Source organism: Lactuca saligna, chromosome 6 (assembly GCF_052625555.1).
Source record: "Lactuca saligna cultivar CGN05327 chromosome 6, ASM5262555v1, whole genome shotgun sequence".
Taxonomy (NCBI): Eukaryota; Viridiplantae; Streptophyta; class Magnoliopsida; order Asterales; family Asteraceae; genus Lactuca; species Lactuca saligna.
The window spans coordinates 29,956,263-29,979,318 of record NC_136422.1 but is presented as its reverse complement, the minus strand read 5'-3'; the positions used below and the strand labels follow the sequence as shown (position 1 = coordinate 29,979,318).

Below are 23,056 nucleotides of genomic sequence, written 5' to 3'. Positions count from 1 at the left end.
CATCATGATATTTTTCTAGTTCCAAGTATAACCAACATTTTTTATAAAGTTAAAACCAATTAAATATAACAAACTTGCTCTAAAATAAACAACCATTTTGAACTACATTATCCTAAGTTTTAAAAATAACACTTTATGGTTAATTCAATTTTGTAATTTAATATTATTTTTATTTGACGATTTGTTTGAATAATTTTTAATGTTGTTTTCTTTCGAGGTTTGTATCCTTATATGATATAATGTTGTAAGTATAAAAGTACCTTTACATTTTAAGAACTTGAAATCATAAAACACAGTATATGTTTAAAATTGTTTTGGTTTATATCTTAAACTTTAATTTTAATATATTATTAAGATGTATTCTTGGTTTAACTTTAGTCAATGTTTGTTTATGTTATAACAATCTACACTTCAGTTTCAAAGTTATATCTATCCTTTAGTTTCACGATTTCAATCTTTCTGATTTGACAGAAAAAATTACCCATCTAGTATATTTCTCAATTTCTTCCCACTAAATAGATGACTATTTATTTGTTTTATGTTGTTGCATGTATATTATTATGCTATTATCTAGCGTGGAAATCATTTATTCTTTCCAAATAATACATAGCCTTCATGTACAACCAACATGGCCTATTGGTGATGATTTAGAATTTAAGCACCTTAAATTGAAGTTGCTTTAGGCTTGAATCTTAAATGCTTCTGGCCGATGATCCACCGGTCAAAAAAAAACACTCGCACGGATGCTTAAATTAAAATTGTGCAACAGCTTATTAATTACTTCTCAAACATTGCGGCCAAGATATTATTAGTTGAAGATTTAAGAAGACATTTTCAAGACAATCTTTTAATATCATATGTGTCATAAAAGATATATATTTAGTGATGCCTACCTATCCTTATACTCATATTAAAAAACTAGTTTTTAATCCGTAAGAACCGCTGTTATAAAATTAATTAAATTTTCATATTAAAAAATCAAATTTATTAATCAATTACTTTAAAAAAAATTGTATTTAAAAGATATTTTTTAGTTATATCAAATTATAATCGTTGATTTAAATAAATACGTGAAGTTATACCATTTTATAATTTGGATCAATTTTATTTTATTTGTTAATCTAATGTTATTAATTTAATACAATTAAAGTGAAAATTTTTAAATGTTGAATTAAATTCTAATGTAATTAAGGTGAGAAATTTAAAATTTGAAATAGATAATTAATATCTTGACAAGTAGCATTATATGGGACATATAATATTAATGATGAGTTATAATATAATGACATTTGTCAATATAAGAATAAACTTATTCATTTATTAGAATCGGGATATTATTAATTTTATTAAATGTTATAAGCATGATATGAGGATGAGTAGAAAGAAAAAAAATTTAGGAGAATAGCTAATAAATTTAATATCAAACATGAATTATAGAATGCAACAACAGTTTTATGCATCAACCAAGTGACTTAATAATGTTTTTCAACTTGATAGAATTGATACAATGATTATTCATACAAACAATAGTTATTACTTATTAATGTAATTGAAAAGATAGGAACATGCATGATCTATACCCGTCTATGTGAGCTCTTGATCATTTGAATTCATATCTTACCACTCCAGGAATGTGTGTATGCAGGAAGTAGTCTTCCCAATCAATTATCTTTGGGTCGAAGTAGAAGGCAACATCATCATGTTTACTCTCCCTCACCATGTTACGCAACTTTTCAGTATTTATATCATCGTACCTATCACAAATTTAATGAGTTCGTAAACCTAAACATGTGAAAAGATTAACCAATTCTCATTAAGATGGGAACTAATATATATATAATGCTTACAAACTTGTCGAGAACAAATATGGTTGGTAAAGCTTCACTAGCCGTAGTACCAAGTTGATCTTTCGTTCAATATTCTTGCATGTACCCGCAAACGCTTGGCAGAGTATTACATTCACAACTTTAGTACCTAGGGAGTGAGATTAATTTCTTAACATACAAAAATAACAAAAGTAGAATTGAAGTGACAAAAAGTTAGAGAAAGAATAGTTAAATAAGATAAACTTGCAGGGGAAGCAAGTAACGTAGAGTGATATATCTATGGAAGCTAGCCATTGATTTCAACACTCTACACTCGCCAACTATAACTGCTTTCCCATCGTTGTTAGTCCATGGATGTTGAGTAAAATACATGTAAGCACATTTTTGTATCATGGTGTACTTCAAAGGATTTGACACCGAGGATCCAATATGATAAATTGTTATAGAAGAAGTTTGATCTGCATTAGCCATGATTGCAGCGATCATAGCATTCACCACCATGTCATCCGGTACCTACCAATGTTTACTCTAAGTTATTATCATTCAAACAAAATGGTTTCCAAATGAACATTAAATTGGAATAAAATGCTCCGGAAATCTCACCACATCAAACACGCATTCAAGATCCGCAGGGAAACACCTTAACCTGCCTTTTCCATAGCCAACAATAAAGCTATCGATGGTCCTGTGATTTTTATAAATAGAAATTATGTTTTTCTGGGTTCAATCTTCATATCATAAACCATCTGCTTGTTAGACAAAAACAAAGAATCAGTTACCTAATACCTTCGACCCACCCGGGAAGGGCTCTTTGTAGGTACTACTGATGATTGTTGGACGGAAAATAACCAACGGAATGTCTCCTTTAAATTGTTGAAGAACCATTTCCCCTAATGCCTTGGTAAAAACATATGTATTTGGCCATCCACAATGACTCACCCTAGATTTAAAATTAATATGTATACAATAGCAAAGTAATATTCCCACTTATATCTTTGATCTGGTTTGACTTTTATACATGTATTCTCTATTTAATTCAAACTAGGAAAAGGCTCGTGCTTTGCACGGGTTATGCTTTTTAGAAAAAATGAAGGGTAGAAGAATATGTTTGATGGAAATTCCTAAGAATGAAAAAAATAATAAAAGAATATTGTAGACGAAAATGATAAAAAATAAAGAAAAATAGTTGTAAATAAGAAAAAGTAAAAGTTCAGTTGCAAAAATATAAAAACATAAAAATAAAGTGGCAAAAAATTATAAAAATGAAAAGTTTGTTAAAACTTTAGTGGTAAAATTATAAAGAAGTAAAATAAAATGGTCAAACTATGAAGATGAGAAGTTTAAACACTAAAATATAAAAAAGATGTGGCAAAAATCTTAAAATTTAGAAAAGAAGTTGCAAAAGTTAAAAATACAAAAAAGTATATATATATATATATATATATATATATATATATATATATATATATATATATATATATATATATATATATATATATATATATATATATATATGAGTAAATTACACGAATGGTCCCTATGGTTTGGGGTAATTTGCGTGTTTGGTTCCTAACTTATTTTTTTAACTCGGAAGGTCCCTATGGTTTGTTTTTGTTACGCGTTTGATCCCTACTGTTTATTTTTGTTACACGGTTGGTCCCTATCTTATCTAAAAAGACTATTATTTAAAGAGAAAAAAAATAATGGGGTAGGTGAGGTAAGGTGAGGGGATGAGATTAGGGGAGTGTTCATTTAAATAAATTAAAAAAATCAAAAGCATAATAGTCTTTTTAGGTCAGATAGGGACCAAGCGCGTAACAAAAACAAACGGTAGGGACCTTCTGAGTTAAAAAAATAAGTTAAGAACCAAACACGTAAATTACCCTAAACCATAGGGACCATTCGTGTAATTTACTATATATATGAGAGGTATAAAAGTCAAATCAGCTTTTTGCAGTGGATGAATGAATTTATGTTACAATAATAATAGGACAAACCTTTTTAATTTTCTAAGCAAAACAGTTGAACGTAAAAGCAAAAGTAGTTGATTACCTTTGCGTACCCAAATCTTTCATGGCCATTTTAACTGCTTCTTCGTTAGCATTGTGATATTCAAGCTCTTTTAGTCTATCATCGATGATCCTTTTCTCGTGTTTGATGTCAAGAATCTCTCCCAAGTAGCATGGAGTTTCAAGTATTATCCCTGACTTCTTACCAGAAACATAGGCTGAATATGCATCATTAACATAGTTAGAACATAGAATTGTTAAATTTATTTTCAACAGATAAATGTGCTAACTGAATAAAAACACATTAAACTGTCTGAAATAGGCCTAATTAAGTTGTCCATTTTGGGCAATTTAATTTAATTATTTTTTACGGATTATGATAATTACAAGCTTTTTTATTTTTAAAACTATTTGCTTCCAATAAATTTGCAGATCAAGATTTAGAGATTAACTGATATGGTGTAAGAATAAAGTAAATGCGATCGAGAAGAACTGATGGACAAATCTTTTTAGGTAGCTGCTAAATAAACAACCCATATACACCTCATTTTAAAAGTCAAACTATTTTTTCTAAAAAAAACACCCTATTTACTAGGTATATTGAAGACCTCAAAAAATTCAAACTTAGTAAATTGTGTCTCAAACTTAGTAACCTGTGTTTGACATCTTGTAAATTGTATATATAATAAAACCACATTAATATCAGATATAGCTAATAACAACTTATATTTTATTATAAAAAGATAGATCAACATTAATCTAACCATCTAATACAGTTTAGGTAAGATTTCTAACTTTGCATATTATTTCAAGATTTAAAATATAATTTTGGTTATTTCAGTCCAACCACCGTCATCATCGCCGACGGTTAGTGGCACTGCCGCCGGAAAAGTATAAAACGTAGAGAGAGAGAGAGAGAGAGAGTAATCATCGCCGAGGTGAGCATCGCCTAGATCTTCGCTGCCGGAAAAGAGAAACCATTTAATGAGATGAATCGATGGATGGTGTATTTTGTGTTGGCGACGCTCTGGTGTGCTCCGGTGACATCGATCTTCGGCGGTTGCTATGCTCCGGCAGATGAGGCGACGTTGTTGCTCTTTCAGATGGGGGCGATGTTGTTGCTCTTTCACAGCAAACTGCAAATGAAAGTGAAAATGTTCTAACGTTTTTAGGGTTTTAATTGGGTAAATGGGCTGTACAATAACTGATGGGCTAACCTTTTAAAATAAATTAGTTTTGTAAGTGGATATTTCAAGTTATGCGTCGGTTGCTGTTGGAAAAACTCAAATACATATTTATGTTTAATTATTGCCTTTTGGTTGCTTTATATATATATATATATATATATATATATATATATATATATATATATATATATAATCAGTTATTTTATATTATTTTATTTTTTTAACAATTTTTTTGTTATGTTCATAGTTTTACGAAAAAGATGGCGAATTTTTACGAGGAAAACTTAAATGAAGGCAATGAATTCTTTATGGGGATATCACCGTTTTTCACCAAACGGGTATGATACTTATTATGATATTGATTTTTTTAATCATTGTAATGTTCACTAGTTATTAATAGAGATTATTTGAATTTTAGGTGTTCTATTCTCTAAATGAGTTGATGGGATGGGTCCAAAACAAAGCATTTTCGCTTGGTTATGTCATCGTGAGAAGAAGATCAAAGACAAATGAAAACGGTGTGGTGTCTTATGTCACAAAAAAAATCAATTGTCCATTTAAATTGGTAGGTTCGTATATAAAATAATTTGATGGTTGGACGTTGAGAGTGAAATGTGATCAGCATAACCATCCACCTGCACAACATATGGAAGGACATGCTTATACTAGACGGTTGAAAGAAAACGAAAAAAAGTTGGTGGCCGACTTGACAAGTCAGAATGTTGAACCACGCAACATACTCTCGATACTAAAAGAGCATGATGAGAATAATGTTTCTATACTCAAAACCATATACAATGCACAATACAAGCTTCGCTCATCCCAGAACGATGAAAAAACTCCGATGCGGGTATAATATTTCAACAAGTATATTTTACATATAATTTATATATTGAATTTTTATTAATTAACGATATTTCAATGTAGGTTCTTATGGGAATTTTGAATGATAAAAAATTTGTTATCGAGTTTTCCGTAAATAATATTTCAAATGAATTGGAAAACCTGTTTTTCATTCATCCTCTGTCGTTAGATATATGGCAAGCATTTCCACACGTTTTGATTATTGATGCAACATACAAAACAAACAAATATGCTATGCCTTTTGTTGAGATTGTTGGAGTAACTTCAACCAACAAGACATTTAGCATTGCTTTTGCCTTTATCATTAACGAAAAGGAGGAAAGCTATAAGTGGGTGTTAACGTGTCTAAGGTTGACACTAGAAAAGTGCATGCAACCACGCGTTATAGTGACGGACAGAGAATTGGCATTGGTGAATGCATGCCAACAAGTTTCCCTTATGCAACTCGCTTACTTTGTCGATGACACATTACCGAAAATATTAGAAAGCATTGTAAGGCGCTAATCCCATTGAAAGCTGAGTGGAAATCCTTTCGTGCTATGTGGAGTATACTTGTTGAGTCTCCAACATGGACATCATACACTGAAAACTACAGAAAACTGCAGTCAATGTTAAGAGAACATCAAGGTACAATGCTACTTATTTTTTAACTACTTGTTTATAAATTTAGAAGGTTTTTTATACATAAATAACATTTATTTGATTCCAGATGTTTTACAGTATTTGGATGATGTTTGGTTAAACAAGTATAAGGAAATGTTTGTCTCTGTTTGGATTGATAAACATTTGAACTTTGGACAACGAACCAGCAGCAGAGTTGAGGGCCAACATTCAGCGTTAAAGAAGTACTTACAAGAAAAAAATTATTCTTTAGCCAAGTTTGTTGGTGCTATTGATCGGTTTGTGAAGTCTCAACTTACAGCGATAAATGAGAGTTTTGAAAAGAGCATGATCGTCTCCAAACACGAACACAAATTTTCGTGTTTCGATTTGTTGCGGGGTAATGTTTCACTTAAAGCTCTGGATATGCTTGTAGAGGAACTTCAACGGGTACATCAAGTTGACTCTTCAAATTGTGGTTGTAAACTACAAAATAGTTGTGGCTTACCATGTGCTTGCATGCTATCAACATACTTGAACTCCGGTGGGTGCATTTGTCAATTATTTTTTTAATTTAAGTTATATATTGATTGTTTATATATTAATGATATTTCATTGCAGGTGAGTGTATTCCATTGGAATCAATAGATGTATTCTGGAGAAAACTTAAAATTTCACCGTCAATTCCTATGGAAAATGAGGATATATGTGGTGATGGTAAATTTGAAGTGTTTAAAGAAACCTACAATAAACAACCGGAAGCTGTGAAAAAAAGCATGATGAGGAGACTCACCTCGAATGTTGAAACTCACTTCCCGAAATCCTTAGCTGCTACCCTGAAAATTCCTCAAGCTATCCATACCAAAATATCACCCAAAAGATTGAAGTAAAAGATAATCGAAGCGATCAATAAAAGTATCGCGATCGTCGTTAGTATAAGAAGCTTGTAGCTAGAAGTGCTACATGCTAGAATGTGGTTATATCACATTAGAACATGAAGGAAGGTATCATCCATTCTGGAATATGACTTAAAAAGGCCTGAGTCTAAGCGTTGAATCATACGATGAGAGGTCATTAGAACATGGCCCAACGGTCCGTTACGGTAATCAAAGTAAATACTTTATCTTAAGTTAAGTATGTTTAAGAAGAAGCATGAGTCTCCAATGAGGACCGACTTTGTAACTTGAAGTCTACGATTGAAAGTCCAACATCCGATAAAGAGCGGGTGCAAGATTTTGCACCGCCAGCAGTGAAGGAGTCCTAGAGTTAGATACTCATTTAAAATGACATAAGAGTTACAATTACCACCTAGGATAGAAAGGAAATGTACAAAGTCATTATACAAGCCCTATTTTGTTAATGATTCCGGGACGGAATCATCCTAAGGGGGAGATAACTGTAACACCCATATTTCTTGCTAGGCATATCCTATAAAATATGTATTTACGTCAGTTGAAAATTGTAACCTTTCAAGAATAAGTGAAAAATAATTATTCGATTATATGTTATATGCGTGGACATTTGAAAAATATTATGTGAATATAATATTTGTGTAAAAATTTATTTAAAATAAAACTTTATAAATATGGCTAAAACAAACGTTAAAAGTAAAATGATTATTTAGGATAAATAATCTTAACGAAAATTGTAACAATCTCAAACTATATAAGATGTATTTGGTCTAAATACATTTAAGGGTGAATCCAAGTAGTGAAACAATAATTTTCCTGTTACACCCGTTTTTCAATAATAATTGACCGGGTACATTTTACGATGTTTGTTATTAAGTATAAGTTTGAATGAAATTTTATTTAAAAGGGTATAATGAGTTTATTAATAAATAGTTAACGGACTATAGTGTAACTTGAAGGATATATTGTGTTAATACAAGAATAATCGAGGGATCATTAATATAACTATAGTTTGTAAATTGCAAGCCAACATACGTGGAAGAAATATAAGAAAGGTCGTACATATTTTATTAAAGATCATACGTATTTTATTAAGTAAAAATAACACGCATTGCTCAAATATGTGATCGTAAAATTTCATTTAAATAAAAGGCATACGTGGAGACAAATGGTGGAGGAAACATATTGGAAGAAATATTTAAGTGACGCGTAGTAGTTTTGTTTTGATCTTATCCTAACTTCGGTAGTAGTATAAATAGAGAGAAATTTTGAGTTTTTAAATCAAACTATTTTATTAAATTTATAAAATATTTTGGAAGGGGGAATTTTACATAATAAGTTCTTGAGGAGTTATTGTCAGAATTAATTACAATTTGAGATTTAGACTTGGAATATCAGCTGAGTGCATAGCTACTTTCATCTTACACATAGATATGAAGTATTTAATAACAATAAATGCTATATATGTTCATTATCTATGTTCCTGATATCTATGTTAGATGAACGATCTATACATGTTTTATTTGATTTAAACTGTATATGTATTTTATGCCTATAAGATATTGAGTAAAGATGGGTAGATGAATGATGAGAAATGAAAGATGATATAAATGAACATTGGAAGTTGTGCATCAACCTGTAGATGTTTTTGAACTACAATGTACTATAAACATCCTAGCAGTTGCGGTTAAAGGATAATACCGAAAGCTGCACCTAATAACGAATATCATAATCCTGACAGCTGCTCCTAAAGGATAATATCGGTAGCTGCACCTAATAGGGAATGTCATAATCCTAGCAGTTGCGCCTAAATGATAATATTGACAGTTGTACCTAATAGATAACAATGGCAGCTATGCCATTAGCAGCGATGGAACTTCATGCCTATTCCTTAGGATAATCCTTAGGAATGGATGAGTGAATGATAGATGATTCTTAGGGTAGATCCTTAAGAAATAAAGAAGATAATGGGGATGAGTAATTTGGTTAATTGTTTGCTGATGAAACCTAATAACTTTATTATTATGGATTAAAAACCCTATGTAGTCACCAGGTTTCCCAAACTGACCCACTCAGTTCATTTGAATCATAGGTATCGATGTGAAGATGCATTACACTAAGAGATTAAAGGAGATGTAAATCACTAGTGTAAAAGAATGTAACGTCTGTTTATGCTTATATTTGTGTATTGACGATTACATCCCAGTGTTTTAACATGAATAAAATACATTTCTTTGGGAATGCTTTGATAATGTATTTATTATGTTTTTCTGGAAACAAATTTTGTAATATTATTCTTTAAAATGAATACTCTTATGTTCAAATAACCATAAATAAAAATTTTAAATTGACTGTGAATTTGGGGATGTCACATTTCACCCCAAGTATGGATTATGGATCATAATTTGGGACCCAATTGCTAATTGGGTGATATTTTGGTATGGATAGCTTGAGGAATTTTCAGGGTAGCAGCTAAGGATTTCGGGAAGTGAGTTTCAACATTCGAGGTGAGTCTCCTCATTGTTTGTATGGGTCGAAGGCACTTATGCTGGCCTATTTGGTTTATGTATTGTAGGAAGACCCGAGGGTTAGCCCTAGGCATTATGTATGAAAGACTAGGAGGTGGCTCCTAGCACAATGTATGCTAATTAGCTAAGTAAATAGTCCGTATGCTAGTTTTCTTTGTGATGCTTGCATGGAAGACTAAGAGGTGGCTCTTAGCACTTATCTGTAAGACCCAGGGGGTGGCTTCCAACTTGGCAAGAAGGACCACGAGGTGGCACGTGGCATAATGGCAAGACTATGTACGACACATAGCACCTTTAATTATTATGATATATGAATGGTATGTATAGCTCACGATTATGTATGGAATGTATGGATCACTTTATATATATATATATATATATATATATATATATATATATATGCTATGTAGTATTTGGGGAACTCACTAAGCTTCGTGATTACGGTTTTCAGTTTTGGTTTCAAGTACCTCCAGTTTTCAAAAAAGGAGCTCAGGAAGATCGCAACGCATGCACCTACGTTTTCTGCAATATGTGATTTCTGGGAATGAACTCTAATAAATGTTTTATTTAAAATGATTTTTAATGTGTGAACAAAGTTATAATAGTGTTTTAGTTATATTAAAAATGAAAATTTTACCCTGGATTTTGGGATGTTACAAGTTGGTATCATAGCCTTGGGTTGAGGGATTCGGGCATACTCTCGGGTGTGCCTGAACTCAAACTGATGACTTGGTATGATAATTTTCAAAAGAAAATTCAGTTTCATAAAAATGGGTTTTCAAAAGAGAAAAAGGTGTGGTGCATTTAATCGATCGAGCTCAAGTAAGTTGTTCCCAAAATACCAATACATGTTTGTTATGTGATATGATATGATTATGTTATTCGCATGCTAGATTAGAACTAAGGATCTAGGAGAGATGCCTTTGTATACTTATATGAGCTTGTAGATTTGCATGCTAGAACTGATCAGCTAGTAGTAGGACAGCCTGTTTAGGTTATGCATGATTGTATGAGCCTTTAAATTCCATGCTAGTATAGATTCCTGATTAGAGGATATAATGGTTTGATTGGAGTATGTTGGTTAGTTTTCCATTGTCCAAATGCTACTTTCTTTGTGCTTTATGGGACTCTTAGCAATGTGAGTTAGCTACTAAGTGAATATGCTAAGTCACATAAGGCATAGCCTGGATAATCTCAGAGTAGTGGATTTGACCCTATTGTGCAACTCTTGTCTGAGTCCAACCGTTCTAGGTTTGAGTCTTTTACTCGAAGGATTATCTGATCTCTGTTGTATGTCGCTATATTCATGAGGTAGCTAGTTGACATTAATCAGAATCCTTCAACAGCTGAGGACCGGGTCGGTTTGGGAACCTATGAAAGCCTAGGATATGCTGCAGTGGGTTAGTAGTATGGTTTTAGTGAGTACTGGCATAACAGTTTGAAGAAGTGACTTAGAGGATTCAAGAGGACTGCTAAGCAAAGTATGGATAGGATTGGAAGTTAGTATTAGGACCGTACTACTGAAAGCACAGGATCAATACTCGAATTGGTGAGAGTCTTGTAGAATCTAAGAAACTTATGAGAGGTGGATTCTTGGGCAGGTTCTGACTGTTGGCTTGATTATATTTCATTTTGGAGATGAGCTTTCAGGGAGGTGGTTCAGGTTTAAATTATGGATCAGGTGCAGGTGCAGAGCCGATTAGAGAGCAGTTGCAGGAGTTCATTTCATCATAGATCTCTCGTTGTGTTTCGGAGATAGTGGATGAGCGCTTGGGCATGTTCTGTACAAAGATTATGGTTATCATTGGACCTCACACACTGACTTTCCAAGAGTTTTGTGCTTGTGGAGCTCCTGCATTTCATGCGGAGAGGGAACCCATTGTCAGTAGGAGGTGGTTAGTAGATATGACTAACGCGTTCAAGATGATTTTCTGCCCCGAGGAGGCGAAGGTCAGATTTGCTTCCTTCCTGTTGAAGGATTGGGCGCGTGATTAGTGCGAGGAGATAAGTAATGAGTTGGGTGATGATGCAGTCGATGATATGTCATGGGATGACTTCTCGACCAGATTCCGAGCTGAGTTTGCACCGGCAATTGAGGTGCAGTATTTGGCGTGAGAGTTTCTGGATCTCCGACAGACTACTGAGAGTGTAGCAGAGATCACTGCCATGTTCCGAGAGAGTGCTTTATTGGTACCGCAATTTGTAGAAGACGAGGAGATGAAGAAAGTGAGGTATCACAATATGTTGTGGGATGACATCAGGAAGTTCATGAGTATTTCAAGGTGCGAGACCCTAAATGATATGATCTCTAGATCTCGAGAGCGGGAGATTGATTTGCAGCACATTGAGAAGAGGAGGTCGGAGCAGGTGTATATTTTGAGGGTCCCAGAAAGAGACCCAAGACTTGTGACCAACATTCGAGAGGCTAGTAGGACCGAAGTCAGTGTACCATGTGCGGGAAACTACACGATGTAGTTTGTCGATCCGAGGGTTTGGGCTGCTACAAGAGTGGCAGGGTTGGTCATGTCAGCAGTGATTGTCCTTAGGGGGAAACCTTTTATGCTTTCACTACGATCGAGTGGGCCATAAGAAGGCCGACTGTCCGACGTTGAGGGGAGGAGTAGTGAGCGCTCCTGCTCTGGCTACATTGAGGATTACCGATGGCCAAGAAGGTAGGGTAGGAGCCCCAACAGAGAGTTCTGCAGATATGTATATTTTTCCTTTTTTCGAGTTATTTATATCTATGAATATGGTTGTTGGAATTTTCCATCAATTTGGGTAAACCATATATCCGATTCATTTCCTTGCTCATATATGAGTTATATTTTCAAATATTGTCATATGTCAATTGCATACCATGAATTATTATTGGTTAGTGTAAGGTCGTTTCCCTTTTGTTGATTCGGGGTGTTCAGCATTATCTCGGCTCATAATCGAGGTCGGTTCAAGGACATTATGTGAAGGTTTCTGGTCAAGGGTCCACAGGATGATTATTCAACATCGTTAGGATTCAGTGGCTTCAGCCATTGTGGTCAGGTTAATTTGTTGGGAACGCCAAGGGAAGTGGTCTATCGCAGAAGTTTTGATTTGAGCATCTGTCATTAGGACTGCAAGATTTTAGGGTAGTATCATTTCAAAGTGGTTGGGGTTATTAGAGTGGCTAAGATGCAAAAACTATTAATCTAGTCTTTAGCGGTTGTATGGTCTTTTAAGTTTGACTAGAGATGGATCACTGGAATGGTTAAGCGTGGGTAGTCATCAAGTCAATCGCTATAAGGCAAGAAATAATGGGGATCCTCAAGTTCTCATGTGTTTGATGATTTAGTCGAATCAAAGTGGGGGAGAATCGTCCAGTGGATTCAGAAGCAGAAGTGGTTTTGAAACTGGGATAAGTTTCGCATCCTTTTCAGAAAGAAAGATGGCCCAAGCGGTTGTATGGATTGAGGATAGTGTATGTTGGTAGTTTGGAAAACTTGCCAATAATGAGATCGGGTTCTCAGAATGTTTGATAGCAGGCTTTAAGGAATCAGTTCAAGGATTCCAGATATAAGTTCAGTTTGGGATGTTAGACAATATGTGTGCTCGACTCTAGGTGTGTTTGGATTGGTAATCAAAGGTAAGCGCATGGTCAGCATGGAATGTGTTGTAAGACTGATGGATAGTTGTAACATTCACCAGCAGCCATACAGCATGGAAAGTGTTGTAAGACTACGGGATAGCCGTAGCATTCACTAGTGGCCATACAACATGGAAAGTGTTTTAAGACTGCAGGATAGCCGTAACATTCACCAGCGGGCAGATAGCATAGGAAATATGGTAAGACTGCGGAGTAGCCCATAACATTAGTCAGCAGATAGTGTAGAAGTGTTGTAAGACTGTGGGGGTGGCCTGTAGAATTTTCTATTTAGCAGTTTGTGTAGAAGTGTTGTAAGACTATGGGGTGCCAGTAGCATTTACTAGTTAGTAGGTAAAGTAGAAGTGTTGTAAGACTGCAGGGTGACCCATAGCATTCACTAGTTGGCTGATAAAGTAGAAACATTGTAAGACTGCGGGGTTGCCCGTAGCATTCGTTAGTTAGCCATTAGTATAGTTGTATAGTAAGTATGTGTGGTGGCCCGTAGCATTCACTAGTGGTCAGTTAGTATGGGAGTGTTGTAAGACTACGACCTGTAGCATTCATTGATCCCTATTCGACTGTGAGAATGTGTTAGATTTGTATCTCACTCACGGATTCCTTCAAATGGTTTAAACCACGGTGGCTCATCCCTCACGAATGTGATTAGGCCACAGTATGATCGGATTCAAGAACGGTAGGTCATTGGAGACCAGACGAGATGTAAGACTACAGAGGTTCTGGTAGCATTCACTTTTCATAGTAGATTTGGTGGCGACGGGTAGTCGGACTGTTATGATTAGGAGAATCAGAAGTAATAATGGATCCATGAGTGGAAATATGATTAGAGCAGATTTCGATAGCCAAACTTCTCTTCGGAAGTCGCATGGAGCGACTGTGAGGTTGCTCTTGGCTCAGCAACCGGGTAGGAATTCGGTATTCCGGATAGCGGCAGTGGTTTGGGATTTGGTGTAGCGGATCTTACAGAAAGGAAGGTGATAAGTCACTTGCAGTTGGATTAAATAATCTTAGAGTAATTGATTTGACCCTGTTGTGTAGGTCTCGTCTGGTTCTAACCGTTGTAGGGATAAATCATTTACTCGAAGGATTATCTGAGCCTCCTGTTGAGTATAAGTGTGTTGTAGTGGTATATGGGCAGGGAATTTTCTCCATCCGAAATAGCAATGTGATCAGGGGTTGGAAGCAAATTGTTTGATGTGAAACTCTATTAGGCTGGTTTGGTGATAGATTTGTCAGGGGGTCATGCCACTGAGATTTAGGCTTCGAACTTCAGGTTAAGTAGGATTGGTTTTATTTTAGAAAATGAGGACTCGTTCTTCACCACGCTTGAAGAAGTACTTTGAGGATGGTTTTAGTAGATTGGGATGTGTCATTGTATGATTAGAGTCGGAAGGGTTATGATTGGTTAGTTATTCGTTGAGAGATGGCATGGGTTATTTCAGCATGGGCGGTCTGTCAGGGAGTTAGATCATTGTAAATTTACAGTATCAGGAGGTAGAGGTGGTTTGCAAGGGTTGAAGGTTGATTGTATCTTTGGGAAAAGGTTTTGATTTGGGTTTGGTTGCCTTGGGAATGCCATTGACAATGTAGGGATGGTTGTACCCCTAGGATGGTGGGTGTCAGTACACGTAGGAAACATCAGTTGTTTCATGGCAGATAGTGACGGCCCCGGGAATGGCGTGGGAGCTATAGTCGGGGTAGGTGATTGTAGAAAAATTGAAGGATGAATTCTAGTTTAAGTAGGCAAGAGTTGTAATATCCGAAATCTAGAAGGTCAATTTCGGAAGCAAAACCCCGATTTCTAAAGGTCAACTCGTCGAGTTTGGGCAAGAAACTCGATGTGTTGGACAGTTGGGCAGCGTGTTTTTAGAAGACCAACTCGGCGAGTTGGGGAGGATCAACTTGACGAGTTGGATGGGGTTTGGGAAACCCTAAAATCAGGAGTTTGCACCCTATTTAAATAACTTAAACCTTAGGGTTTAGCCTCATTTCCAGCCTCCAAGTCCCTAACCCTAAATCTAGAAACCTTAAAGCTATTTTGAGAGTTTTTGAGTCATTTTGATTGTTTTTGGTGAGTGTTGAAGCTATTGGAAGAAGGAAGAACTTGGAGACACAAGAATGAGCATATAGACCTAGAATCCATGACACTTTTCTAGTATAAATCTTAGACCTTGTCTTATACTCATCTAGATCTCCAGTATAGGGTTCTTTGGCTTGTTTTGTCCAAAGGAGATGGTGGTTGATGGGTTGGACGTCCCTTATGGAAAACACTTTAGATCTAGGGTCTTGAGGGGCTCTCATGGCATAAAGGTGCCAACTTTGTAGCCCTAGGAGCCCCATGCCACCTCTAAGCTCTTTTTTTGACCTTTCAAACTCCAAATGGTCATGCATGTGGATAAACTTTAAGACTTTAGGTGTCCTTCTAGTACCTAAGGTCCAGAACTGTGTTCTTATGCCCTATCTTGAAGTTTTGAGGATTTTTGGATTTGGATTTAATCCTTTTGGAGTTAGGGTTTGGGCTTACTCTCTTTAGGAAACATATTAACATGTAAAGTTGGAAACTTTACCCTTCTAGAGACATTTCCAATTGAGATCTAGAGTATAGGGTTCAGAACTAAAGAATAATGGCTTAATGCATTAAGAATGGTTAATAGACTGAAGAACTCGACGAGTTCACAAAGGAAATCAGCGAGTTGATGTACGTATGTCCTGATTCTGTTGAAAAGGAAAGAACTCAACAAGTTGATTCATAGTATCACGATTCTATGGTTTATGGGAACCCATCGAGTTAAAGGACAACTCGATGAGTTTAGTCAACCCGAAGCGTTGACTTAACCTCGAATTGGATGTTGACTTTGACCTTGACTTGACTTGACCAAGGTTGACCCCTAGAGGGTTATAAAGTACAGAATGGGTTCTAAAGGGTAGTTCCATGTAAGGGTTTGGACCCATTTTGGAAAATTGGGCCATTAATGGGCTTTTATGGATTTACAATTTGGGCCTTGATAGGTTAAGGGTGAAATGGTCATTTCACCCCAAGAATAGATTATGGATCATAGTTCGGGACCCAATTGCTAATTGGGTGATATTTTAGTATCGATAGCTCGAGGAATTGTCAGGGCAACAGTTAAGGATTTTGGGCAACAAGTTATAGCATTCAAGGTGAGTCTCCTCACTGTTTGTATCAGTCGAAGGCTCTAATGTTGGCCCATTTGGTTTATGTATTGTACGAAGACCCGGGGATTAGCCCTAGACATTATGTATGAAAGACCAGGAGGTGGCTCCTGGCACACTATATGCTAATTAGCTAAGTAGAGTACTATGTATACTAGTTGTCTTTGTGATGCTTGCATGGAAGACCAGGAGGTGGATCTTACCACTTGTCTGTAAGACCAAAGGGGTGGCCCCCGGCTTGGCAAGAAAGACCACGAGACGGCATGTGGTATAATGACAAGATTATGTGCGACACATAGCACCTTATTGATTATGATATATGAATGGTATGTATCGCTCACGGTTATGTATGGCATGTATGGATCAGTTGATATGTATGGTATGTGGTATTTGGGAAACTCACTAAGCTTCGTGCTTACAGTTTTCAGTTTTGGTTTCAGGTACCTCTAGTTTTCAGAAAAAGAGCTCGAGACGATCACAACATATGCACCTATGTTTTTCGCAATATGTGATTTTTGGGAATGAAATCTGATAAATGTTTTATTTAAAAAAAATTCAATGTGTAAACAAAGTTATAATAGTGTTTTAGTTATATTAAAAATGAAAATTTTACCCTAGATTCTTAGGATGTTACACAAGCGATATTGTTTTATAAATATTAAACAATACTTTTCAACTACTATGTATAGACAGGGGCTAGGCATGAAACACCAGAGAGCAGGACCATTTTGGCATAAAAGCTGTTCTGAAATCCAACAACCCTATGCGGCTCTTCAAACCAGATTTCCCGTACCGCGAGTAGTTATAATAACACTTTATATTTTATAATACTTAGCGTATATATTGTTTATAGACCCATAATAACGATAATAAACTTAAAAATAAGTTGTACTTAATGCACGATATGCATAACTCTACTTACAGGTGGTTTAGCGAGAAACCAGACTTTGCGCGGGTGGAACTTCGTCGTTGAATCTTTCTAAAAAGATTCTTGTAGTGCTTCAGCCCTCACCTTACTACACTAAAACTAAAGAAAGGGAATTCGAATCACGAGGGACCGAAATGCTCGGATGGGATAAGAAGAGAAAGACTCTTGAATCAAGAGAATGATGCAAGAAATATGAGACCCTAGAGGCTCTTATTTATAGTAATGGAATTAACACAAAAACTAACCCCCATAGTTACTTAATGACCTTATAGTTATTTCAACGACTAAACACCACTTTATAATATTATTTTAAATATATTTAACGATACTTGTACTAAACTAATATCGAAAGTACTCAACACTAGTCTTATAACGACCGCATCGTCGATACATTTCTAGTGATATATACATATGTATATATATGTATACGTGTATATGATTTATACTTTATTTTAATACGTAAATATGCTATTATAATTTCGTTTAAACTTCGTCGGCTAATTTAGACTTTATTTTTCGTCTATATTTTTATAAAATTAAATGATTTTACTAAAACCATAATTCTCTAGTACAAACTTCGTTTTTTACTTTCTTTTTCTCAAAATTCATATTTTAAGGAGTACTACAATTTTCTTTTTGGTGACATTAGCTAAAAGTCAACTATTCTCTTCGTAACTTTTTACGTGACACATTCTTTATGTGCAGTTGATTTTTATATCTTATAAAAATCATATCTAATTCATACGTATTCGGATTTCGACGAAATTTATATTTTTAGAATCGGGACAACGTAACTTTCTATATATATATATATATATATATATATATATATATATATATATATATATATATATACTTTTTTTACGATTTACGGATGATTCAAATGGTTTTTTTCTAATTTATTGTGTTAAAATATTCATGAAACACATAATATTCATATAATTTTTCTTTATTACGTCAAATAGGTTCTAATTGTTGACACTAACTCCTACTTTGGTTAAGATTGTTTATCCTAGATAATCTTCTATAAAAAATCATTTTTAACACCTATTATATCTTAATTGACTAGCCCAAATCTACGGATGTGATATCAACGTCCGATGAACAATCACTCCCTTTACCTTCTCTAACAAGACTACCGGAAAACCACCATACCCTTTATACAAAGCAAATTAAAAGTAAATCATAGGAAAATGTATCAGGAACCATATATGAAGAAAATCACTATCATGTCTAAAGTAAATTTGAAGGAAATCAAATTCGATAATAAGAAAAGCAAATCTAAACAACGTAACATCGAAAAATCAAACCCTACCGAATTTTAATAAAAAATAAACTAGAAACCAAACCTGAGGAAAATCATCGGAGAAACTAAAGAGTATAACTGGGTGACATTCTACTTCAGCTTTACCAAAGAAACCAGATCAGTGGTCAAAACTTTTTGTCTGAGATGGCAACAGTGGCCAAAACTTTTCACCTAATAACGCATCGATATATTGACGTGGTTCAGGGAGGCATGAATGGTGAGAGAGAAGAAAGTTGAGTACAACGGTGGTTTTAACCCGATGAAAATAGATGGAATGGCACATGTTGGTGGCATCCTCGGCTCCAACAGGAGCTCCATCAACAGAGAGAAAGGAAGAAGGTGGGAGAGGGTTTCGGTAAATGAATAAAGAGGTTAGGTTATATATATTTGACTTGAGGTGATAAAAAAAGTTATAGTGGGGCTTTATCATAATAAAAATAATTATTTATATTGATTTAAAATATAAAAAATCAAATAATGGTAAAATAGTATTTTTGTAGATCGGACATGACTAAATGTGCAACAAAATTACATCTTAAGGATGGTTTGGATTAAAAAATATTAAAAACAAAGTACACAGATTAGTTCAAACCATAGGGACCGTACACAGAATTTACTCTTAAACATATAAAGCTAAAAAAAAGAAACTCGTAAACATACTTAGTATTTTGCTTATCCCTCTTTAAATTTAGGGAAAATGACATATACGCCCTATAGACTTTTTAGGGTTAACTTTTTTAGTCACTTAACTTTTTAAGTGACTTTATGAGGGAACAAACTTGTGGTCTACCTGTCTTTTTAGTCCTCTTGACTTGCTATAACCAGTTTGAGTGCCACGTACCCAAAACTTGGGCCCTTCCCTTCTTCCTCCTGCCGAGCAACACACCACAAACACCCATGTGTGAGCTGCTTCTACCCTCAAACACCATATCGGCCATGATGATGGCCTAATCGAAGTTGAAGGCCACCGGAAATCGAGCTCGCCACCTCCTTCTGTCGATCTTTGCAGCCTTCCCATCACCGATCTGCCTCTTTCCCCTTCGTATTCTTGCTGGTCGGACTGAAAGGCAACAATCTAGAGGTCACCAGAAACCCCGTCTTTTGATCTAACGGTATGGATGGCTTCCCATCTTGAATCGCTTGATTTATGAGGTTTGCTCATATTGATGCTTAAACCGCTACAGCTGCTTTCATCACTTACATTGGTGCTTGTGCTTCCTCTACACATATTGATCTTACCACTCTCAACAAGATCCATTATTTCATTCATTTTACTACTCCATTTGTTATTGTAATGCTGCTAACTCCGTCACTTAATTTACCAGATACCGAGTTGTTTTTTGAAGTTCCTTGACCCGATAAACTCTTTTGGGGATCGAATGTATCTTCAATGTCTATTTTATCACCAACGATTTTTGGTTTGACTTTTTAGACTCTATTTCCATCTTTTCTGTTGATTTTGTTGGAGTTGCAGGCTCTAAGTTACTACTCCCACTTGGGATTGCCCTACGGCTATTGCTACCATTTTCAGTCTCTACAACGTTGATTTAAAAGCTTGATCTCCGAAAATTGATTTTTATCCAACCCTCCACCTTACCGGTCAACTTCAAAGACAAACACCCCCTCTTAAGTCGTTGATCCGCCTTGGCCCTTTTCCTTTCACATTTTCTGCTAGACACATGAGACAAACGAGAACATGGTCTAATTTCCTTGAGATTTGATTTTGCAATGAATAGGGTTTGATGGAGTGAGGGCTAGTCAAAAGCACCGTCATCAAAGAAGCCTCCTTGAACTCTCCAAATTAAAGAACTCAAATAGAGCAGAGTTGGTGATGTGGCAAGTTTGGTCAACAAATTGGAAAAATTCAAAGTCAGTTTAGGGGAATTGGTCAACAAATGCCAATGTGGCAAAGAGGTAACCGGGTGACCCATTCACTTTGGCCAAAATGATTTAATCAACCTGACAAAAAGGACTTGGTTCCCTCGTGAAGTCATCAAAATAGTTTAGGAACTAAAAAGGTAAACCTTAGAAACCTCATAGTATGTGTCATTTCTCTTTAATTTAATAAGAATATAATATATTAATTAAACAACAATAAAAAATAAAAATAAAAACTATATATTTCAAAGAAGCAATTAACTTTTATTAGAAAATTAAACATACTTTAAGTTTTTAATATTTATTTGTTAGACTTTAGAAATATTTGACGCATTTAATTGGTTATAAAATAAAATATAACTTAAATTAAACGGGTTTATATAAATAAATGCTTAACAACTAAATCTGCTTATTAATAGGTTGCAATATGTTTTATAATTAAATTAAAATGAAAAATTATCCAAGACACAAAATTAAACACATTATATGTGTAATTTTGCTTCGTAGAAAATATTTTTTAAGATAGACTAACATAAAAAATTTGTTATGTTTACTCATTCAATGAAAATCAAATTGAAATTAAAACCAAATATAATGTGGTTTGAAAATATATAACCAACTTAATCGTTGTTAACAATAATTAGGAAGTTATGTATGACGTCAACCTGTGGACACATGAAGCATCAACTTGATGTTGATACATTTCTTAGCGAAGTCCAAAACGGATTTAGCGCCAAATGTGTTAAGATCTAGGGCAACATCATATCTACAACAATCCAAATCAGCATAATTAGTTGAAGTGAAACAGAGGTAGATGAAGTCAAATATATAAAATTTTATACCTTTCACGAAAGTTAGTGGATGCAGCTGTATTAACAATAACTTCAACATCTCTCCACATGTCCTCTTTCAGGAATGATTCTTTTACTCCTAAGTTCTCACATGTTATGTCTCCCGGAACTAGAATTACCTTTTCAGAGAGAAAGTTTTGCAGGTTTGTATGGTACTTCTCTTTCAAGACTTTAAACAAATCCTTTTCTACTGCCTATGATGCATAAGTGTCTTATTGGCTCTTGACAAGAATTACGAAGGAAGATAATTTTAACTTATAGATTAAGTGTGTAACGAGATGAACAATACCTCGGTTTGGAAGCGTCGTAAGGCAGACTTGATATCAGTTGCTCTGACAAGAAGATATAGCTTCTTCACATTTGGTTGAACTCTAAGTATCTTCTCCACAAAAACTATAATGATACATATAATTATAACATATCCATATTGAATATACATATAGAATAGATATTTACTAATAAGAAGTATAGAAGTGTACTTCATGAATCGATTAAATAGAACAGGTGTTTCTTGATGTAGACAACAACTCTTACAAGTTAGAAATGCAATAATTGATATGAAATGTTATGAACATAGGCATGAAGTTATTTTTTGACCTTGTGTATTACATATAAATCAATGTTAAAGAGACAACCAGAGACTTTACTTTTTGCCAGAAAACCAGTAGCACCTGTGACCAAAATGGTTTTCTTGTCAAGAACATCAAGAATACTACCCAGCTCCATTTTTCAACTATAGATTCAAGTTCGATTTCTTGCACTATTTGTGTAAGGAAAAGAAAAGAATTATATATATATATATATATATATATATATATATATATATATATATATATATATATATATATATATATATATATATATATAGGGTTAGGTTCATTTGAAACCACCTATATTTTGTGAGACCGTGAGACGCATTTATTTATTTATTTTTATTTTTTTTTAATTTTTTTAATTTTTTTTAGTTAATTCATTTTCCGAAAATAATATTTAAATTGTTAATATCACAACAATATAGTAAATACAAATTAAATAAACAAAAAAACAATCCAATTAGGTGATGTTTTTGTTGCCTTTTTGTCGAGCTTGTATCTACTTCGTTTAATAGGATTAATTAATGAAGCCAAAATAATATTTTTAAAATTCTAAAATTATATATAAATATAGTCTAATCCATTAATTACTGTGAAAAAATAGCAAAAAATAGCAAAAAAAAAAAAAAAAAAAAAAACTCAAATTACAATTTTAGCCATGAAAATTGTAGATGAATTAAGCCCATCAAGAATTTTTGCAAGCCATTTGCGATTTATTTATGTCATCTCTAATTTAATTTTTTCCAAGTATAAATACGCTCTTTTTT

At 34.3% G+C, this 23,056-nt stretch overlaps 1 pseudogene across 1 annotated transcript; it reads right to left on the bottom strand.

Moving 5' to 3' along the window:
* Positions 1-1,585: 1,585 nt before the first annotated feature.
* On the bottom strand, positions 1,586-22,422 carry LOC145001680 (alcohol-forming fatty acyl-CoA reductase-like; annotated as a pseudogene). Its single transcript, XR_013661684.1, has 10 exons — positions 22,344-22,422; positions 21,986-22,089; positions 21,688-21,890; positions 21,511-21,611; positions 3,879-4,053; positions 2,606-2,766; positions 2,430-2,511; positions 2,063-2,339; positions 1,848-1,968; positions 1,586-1,754 (listed from the first exon to the last, which is right to left on the bottom strand). The product of XR_013661684.1 is annotated as an alcohol-forming fatty acyl-CoA reductase-like (transcript).
* Positions 22,423-23,056: the final 634 nt, after the last annotated feature.